This window comes from Abramis brama, assembly GCF_963993115.1.
Source record: "Abramis brama genome assembly, chromosome: 4".
Lineage (NCBI taxonomy): Eukaryota > Metazoa > Chordata > Actinopteri > Cypriniformes > Leuciscidae > Abramis > Abramis brama.
The window spans coordinates 24,776,700-24,784,525 of record NC_139966.1 but is presented as its reverse complement, the minus strand read 5'-3'; positions in this window follow the sequence as shown (position 1 = coordinate 24,784,525).

Here is a 7,826-nt window from a genome sequence, read left to right as displayed (position 1 = left end):
AAAAAAGAAAAAGAAAAAAGATTATAGGCCTACATTTTATCATATGTATTCATTAGTTTGAATATAGCCAACATTGGAACATCTAACATCTTAGTCTATGACTTTTTTGACAAATATATATATATATATAGATAGAAATATAACGTTAGATATGAGCAGAAATTGCTAAACAAAAGCTTATTTGATGTGGCAGTATATTCTACAGTAGCCTGAAAACTGTACCCAAATCTAGTCAAGTGACTGACTGTAACGTTGTTTTTATGAAATATTAGGGTATATAAATGCTAATTTGCAGTTTAATACGTTGCTTATACAAATACATTTTATTTCAATATTCCGGTCGATTTATACTCATCTCAGTAGGCTATAGCAAAGCAGTTTATTCTTTCACACACAGACGCGCGATTTATATTTAGGCTAAACAGTCTTTACAAATACCGGTATGTACCCTTCATTCATCTCACAAAAAGACGTGTCATAGGCTAGAAATGCGATTCATCTTTTTGCGGTTTGCATAGGCCTACACTAACGTTATTCCATAACGTTATTCCACACGTGAGAAAAGAAAACAGCCTACCTCACTCCTCAGCGGGATCTGCTCCTCATATCAGCACTGTTCTGAGGAATCTTTTCTCCATAAGGTAGGCTATATTATGCCTCACACGATCGCGACACGCTGTTTTTACAGCTGATGGGCGTTTCACAGATCTTCTTCTAAGAATTGGCGTTTGAATAGCACGCGCTCTCCGGGGAGTGGTCACATTACTGTGAATAAGCTCGTAATGAGCTCGACTGGAGTCGCTCTCTTTTTATACAGATTACAGAAGCTGAGAATATTTGTTTTTTATATAAGTTACTTCATTTAACAGATGTGATCTCAAGCTTTATGCCCGTGGGTCTGTTTGCCTGTTTGACTGAATTTTCGCGGAGTTATAGATCATTTTCTAACGCGTTTCAAATGGGAGTTCACTGAGAGAGAGAAGGCAGAAATCGCATCATGTTAATTTTTCTTTATTTGTCAAAAAGCAAAACACTTTATTTTTATTGTGAGTATACAGAAAAAAAATAGAAACTGAACAGGATCGATTGATGTATTACACGAAAATGAAAGATCAAAATTAACAGAGCATTTAGTGTTTATTTTCATTGCTAAAAAATAAAAACGAGCAAAACGCGCGGGCGTGTTTGTGGTCCCCAGAGGGTTAACACACAAAATTAACTTGAGTAATATAAAGCAGTGGTTCCCAAACCTGTCCTGCCGGCACCCCAACACTGCACATTTTCTTTGTCTCCCTAATCAAACACACCTGATTCAACTCATCAGCTCATTAACCCATGTGATAATGAGCTGATGAGTTGAATCAGGTGTGTTTGATTAGGGAGACAAAGAAAATGTGCAGTGTTGGGGTGCCGGCAGGACAGGTTTGGGAACCACTGATATAAAGCATACATAATACAGAGAATACACATGTATGAGGCAACTTCTGGTGATTAGTTCCTATAACTACAAATAGGCTGTAATGAAAGTTAAACGCACAGAAAGAACTCCATAGGTTATAAAACATACATGATACTTAAGATATATGTGAGGTAAATACTGGTGATCAATTCAACTTACTGGAAGCAATTTTGAGACCGTTGTTTGTATTAAACCACAAGTGGGTTAATTTCAGTCTATTGGTTTTGGAGACAAAAGTCTCTGGAATTTACAACTGCAGAAAGGAGGTGTCCCCTGGTTTAAGGTTTGTGGTGATTCTGGGCCATAAGAATGCCTTAGCATCCTTCGTTTCCTGATAAGGCTGTGGATTTATGCATTGGGGTCACCACAGGGTTTCTTGGCCATTTGGTCTTAAGTTTGGGGAACAAAGAGGAATCTTTTCCTGCTCTCCTGGCATCGCTGGTATGAGATTAGACAGGCACAAAAAGGGAAAGGGGGGTGACATCTCCTTTAGCCATCTCGGCACCATGACTGTGTTTTATGACTTACTAATGGTTAGATGGGGAATCGTTCCGAACTGTGGAATGGGGTGTTGGGTTCATATGAAATGGACTGTTCAAGGATAATCCTACACCTCAAATACGAGAAAATGAACGTGGTTCCCAGACCACGTCTCAATGAGAAAGAGGTCTGACGTTAGCCAGGCTACAGATGCGCTGCATTCGGCAAAGAAACATCTGCCTCTCCCATCTGTGCAGAGACAGAGTCCACCTGAAACCAGAGGGAAACCAGCTTCTGCTGGGCAACCTCAGAGAAGCTCTGCGGGTGGAACTCCAAAAGAGCCACCCACTCACTCAAATAAAGAGCATTTTTACAAATGTGTTAAATTATTTGTTCTTCACATTACTTGAGGTCAGGTGGTGGATACTTGTTATAAAATAAATTTCGATGACGCACAAATCTAAAAAGTGTGGTCACAGAAAATTTGATTTTAAACCATTTCAAGCGTGAAACGACTCGCGCGCTGTTTATGTGCTGCACACAACCAAAACGTGCTAACAGAAAAGTGCTTTTAAATAAAAAATAAGGAACATCCTGGATCTGTTTTTCACTCTTCTTTATTATTTTTTATGTATTATAGAAGTATCGGATCGGGACATCCCTAACACTCACACTCACTCACTATCACACACACACACACACTCACTCACTATCACACACTCTCTCTCTCTCTCTCTCTCTATCACACACACTCCCTCTCTGGCCTGCAGAGGTTTGCGGCCGCTCGTAGGGAGAAGCTGACCCTGACATCAAGGGGGGACCCTGGGCTCCCCAATTCCCAGAGGTTAGGGTTAACACACACACACTCACTATCACACACACACACACACACACACACTCCCTCTCTGGCCTGCGGAGATTAGCATGGGGAGGAGCTCATTGTAACATCGGTGGAGCGGACTGGGCTCCCCAATTTCCCAGAGGTTAGGGTTAACACACACACACACACTCAAGGCCACACTGGACCGGCGCACGTGCCCAGGTCACACATCTAAAAATGCAATGAACAAAAATAACAAAAAACAATGCAGCATCCGGTCAGTAATATTTACACCTACGGCCAGAGGACAGGGATGGCGGTGGACTTCATTAAGGAAGGCCACACTGGACCCCTGAACGGCCTAAGGTAACACATCTAGTGAACACTCTCAGCCACTGCTGTTTCTGTGAGTTTACTCCTGTAACCTGTTGATCATCAGTACTGTGAATCTTGAACCGGTAACACTAGTGTTGAGGCTCTCGACTGCATTGACTCGGGTTTGCTTGTGTTGGCATGACATGTTTAGCCTCATTGTGCACCTGGAGCTCGTTCTTCGTACGTTGCTTATTACATCTGAAATCAAATGACACATCCAAGATGATATCATCGTGCTGATCATGATCTGGCTTACTCGGTTCTTCGAACACACTTGCCGGATATGATTAGTATAGCTGGATTGAGTTATCTGAGATAACTGCACGTTCATGCGCTGGTTAAAAGGGGATATGTATCGATAGTAGAAACATTGATCAGCAACGCTGCTATTGGCTGCTCAGCGTGGCCGAAGAGCGCGCTCAGTTTTTCTCCTCAGCAGAGCAAGAACTAATAGTCGAAGTTTATTCGGAATTTTAATGTTTAATCAAAACGCCAGGGAACACCTCAAAGTCTGCAAAAACCAGGAGAGAGGGCTGGCAAAAAGTAGCAGACAATTTAAATCCGTTAGAAGTGGCCATGTTAGATGTTTTTAGCACTTATAAGCCTATATTTTTGTATTTTAATAATTGCATAATTACTTTGTTCATTGTAATGTCAGAGTCACCACACTAGAACATGGGAACAAATAAAAGTGAAGTACAAAAATATTCTACATAATGGTAATTTTTAGTTATATTATAGTCTCTTTTGTAAAAGGCACTGTTAAATAAATGGTTGTCTGTTTATAAAAGCAACAAAGAAAAAGGCTGAGAAAAAAAAGAAAGAAAAGATCTTAGTAGCCTACACTGTAAAATAATTTTTGCTGCATTAAATTAAGGCTGTATATATAGTCATTTCAACTGTTAAATCTTGAGTAATTGCTTTGACCTGTGAAAGTGAAAACTGATAAACTTATGTTAATGTAAAAATATTTTGCTATGAGTTATTGATCACATTTTTCCCCAGTGTAGTTCATTGTAATGACATTGTGTTTTCCTCTTTTGTGCACTTTTAAATAATACACCAACACTTGTATCTGTTCCCAAGAAAGTGGTGGCTGAAATATGTGTAGTAAGTGGACATTTTCTAACTTTCCAAAGGAAAGAAAGTATAAGACTTTGTAATGTCCATTTGTTTCCATTGCACTGGACAGTGAATAAACCCTCTCAGATAACTGTCATATGGAGGAACTAGCCTACCTGCAAGTGCATAAATAACTTTACTTCATTTACACTTGTATGCTTTATGGCTGCAATATAAGTTTCAGGATTCCACATCTACAGAAAGGCCTACAGAAGAGTCTGCACAGACAGAGGAGACATAGGCCTACAGGTGGGCAGTGGATAGCCAACTTTTCCTTTTTATTTGTTGCATGAGGCATGTCTAATATCTCTTGTTGCAGGCACTTGACCACTGGCTTTTCTTTACAAAGAACAATTGAAGTAAAACTCAAGGAACTAAGCATTTTTGTCTTTTATTAAACATTTAATGAAAAGTGTTTTTTGGCAGTGTTGTGTAATATGGCACATGCACCAATGTCACAGGCCCTGTCAGGTGTGCAACCCTCAGACTTCTCAGACACTGAAATATTCCCTTTAGTTAGCCAAAGTTCATTTCACTGTGTGCCCTTGTCCTGGCTAGAGCTGCACTGTAACTGGTTTGGGTCAGGGAATGGGGTCAAAACACCTGTCTGCAGGCAGGAACATGTCATAATCACCTATAATATAATTTCACTCACAAAGCCTGTCACTTGAAGCAAATATCCATACCTTCTTAAATGTCCGCGCCAGCGAGCGCGTTGGGGCGTTTAGTGAAACTGACGCAATAAATAAAATAATGATTTAAACTATGTTTTACTTCTGATATAAACATTTAGATTAAATATGCCATTCAAATTATGGAGTTAAACACTTAAACACGAAATCAATAAAAAGTTACATTTTTTTTTTATATTCAATCAATAGAAATATTTGTTGTGGATGTGGTGTTTCTGAAAAATGTTCCTGTGGCGTGAGTGTTTTAATGTTTTAACCACAAAGATAATTGCTTATGATAATACCAGATTGTCTGAGAAAATAGTTTCGTGCAAATAATGCCCAAGGCCTTTCCGTTTCGAGACCCGAGAGCTTGCCTGGTGTGCATTTTATAATTGTTCTTGCTATTTGGGATAAGTTGGACCTAATAAGTATAATAACTAAAAATTTTTTTTGTACTGGAAGTAGTTTTTGCAGAAAATGATGTCCTCATGCGAGGACAGTGGGTCTATGTTTTACCATTAAGATGTCCTCATGCAAGGACAGTGGGTCTATAATTTACCATTTTACTAGCAATTATGTGAAGTGTCAGTACAAATGAAGTGATAAACACTTGACAAAATCTTTACTATTATATATTATTATTTACTATTATAAAATTTTATAATAGTACTGGTAATGGCCAGCAGGGAGCAGTAGAAGGCCACTTATTGGCTCACTTTCATTTTGAAATTCTTGATTTTTACCAGTTTTCTGCACTACAGCAAACCAGTTTTTCCATGTTAACTCAATAATTCATGCTTACACACACACACACACACACACACACAGACAAATGTTGTTTTTTCAATGCTATTGTGATCCGTCTAAAAATTCCCCAGTTTAGCTAACCACATGGTAGAATAAATAACGTAATATAGTCCCAATGTCCTCAAACGAGTACTTCACATTTACTGATGTCCTGGAGTGCTACTATTACTAAAATATGTCAAATTTTAATCCCCATATGATGATGGAGACAGTATTGTACATAAATACATTTGTTCCATTCATATAATTTGAATAGATTTTTTACCTGGGTCATTTTTCTTTCGGGAAGTGTTTTGCTGATATTTTGCTGATTTTCCAGCCATTTTCTTCTCACTGACATTGGTGTAATGTTCTTATATCACCACAAGATGGTGTGGGCAGTGTCCCTAAATGTGGCCAACATGTCTAAGATTTACAAATTTGACTATCATTGTGTCAAGAGGCAAAAATGTAATGTCCTCATATGAGGACGCAGGGACTCAGGAGGTTAAAAATAGTACGGTTTTATAAGTCTAAATATTTTTTTTCGTACGCCATTTTTGGCTTCCGGGCGCACGTTCACTTTTAGTAAGGTTACTACGCACAGTTTTATAAATGAGGCCCCTGATCTATGATGTCCACAGCCGTCCTCCAGCATTCCTGCAGCTCCCGGACACGTAAACCAAGAGGCTTCTGGGCCCGGACCCTGGGCAGCTTCTGGGCCCCACATTATAAGATTAAGGTTATTATTATCATGAAGAATATTATTTTCATCAAGCTTTTCTATGAGCTCTTTCATTCAGCAGACTCTTGTATGCTCAGAAACAGTGTGTTTCAGTTCATCCTGTGATATGATTCAACTTCTGCTGTGCAAATTATTCAATTGTGTTTGTTTCAATTTAATTTTCAGATGGAGCGTGACAGAAATAAATAAAACTTTTTTTTTTTACAAAACTACATTTGTTTCTATTTTTTTTTTTTTTTTTCAATAATTTGTGCTTTGGAGCACCAAATGATGGTCATAGAAAAAATATAATGGTTCCTTCAGCAAAGGCCAATCCACACGGCCCAGACCGATGCCCACAAATGCCAACAGACAGTTCATGAGTTCACACTTACAAATAATTAGAGTAAAAGACTAGAGTTAGTCAGAGTAAAAGAGTATTTGGCCCGAACCTAACCTAGCCAGAGCCATCGGACATGACATACCAGGGCGTATCCAGTCGGTGGATATTGGGGATACGGGTTTTTGACCCAGTAGGGGATAATGTATATGTATGCAGAGTGAAGAACCGGATGTGTAATTACGCAGATTTTATGTCCTTAGGAAAGAAAGTATCAAAAGCATGGAGAGAGGGAGAGAAAGAGAAAGAGAAGTTCGGAGGCGGAGAGGGAGGAGCAGAGAGCGGATGGAGCGAAGACAGGTGGATGAAAGGAGAGAGAGGAGTGGAAGAGAGGAGCGGCTAAGATATTTTGGAGAAAGGAGGCGTGGAAGAGAGGAGGTGGGAAGAAGGTATCGAGATGGGAGGAGTGGAAGAAGGGAAGAGTTAGGAAGGTATCGGGAGGAAAGGAGTGGAAGAAGAGAGGTGGAAAGAAGACAGATGGATGAAAGGAGGGAGAGGAGTGGAAGAGGACGGACGAGCGGTTGGAGAAGGAGTGAGCCGGAGGGTGAAAGGAGGTGGTGGAGGAGAAGAAGGAATGCTGATAGCGAAGGATGAGCTAGAGGAGGAAGGAGGAATGAAGTGAGGAGACAGGAGAGTACGAATGAAAGGAGGCCAGCGGGGGATCCGGAGTTCAGAAGCCTGGTCCGAGCCCTCCATGCATTCTTGAAATTATTTCATTACACCGTGGAGGTCGAGGACGGCTGGTCTGGTAGACTGGCGAGGCTGGCGGCCCAGGCTAAGAAGGTCCAGCCGGCCTTCCAGTCGGCAAGAACAGAATGTAGACTGCAGGACAACACCAACGAGTGGCTCCAGAACGGCCTAACAATTATGGAAGAGCATTTCCAGGGGGCCCTAAGGAGGGTGGCTAAGGAAATAATAGCGAGCCCGGGGATAGATTGGAAAGAGGCATGGCAGGTGGCAGTAAAATGGACCCGAAGAAGATATAA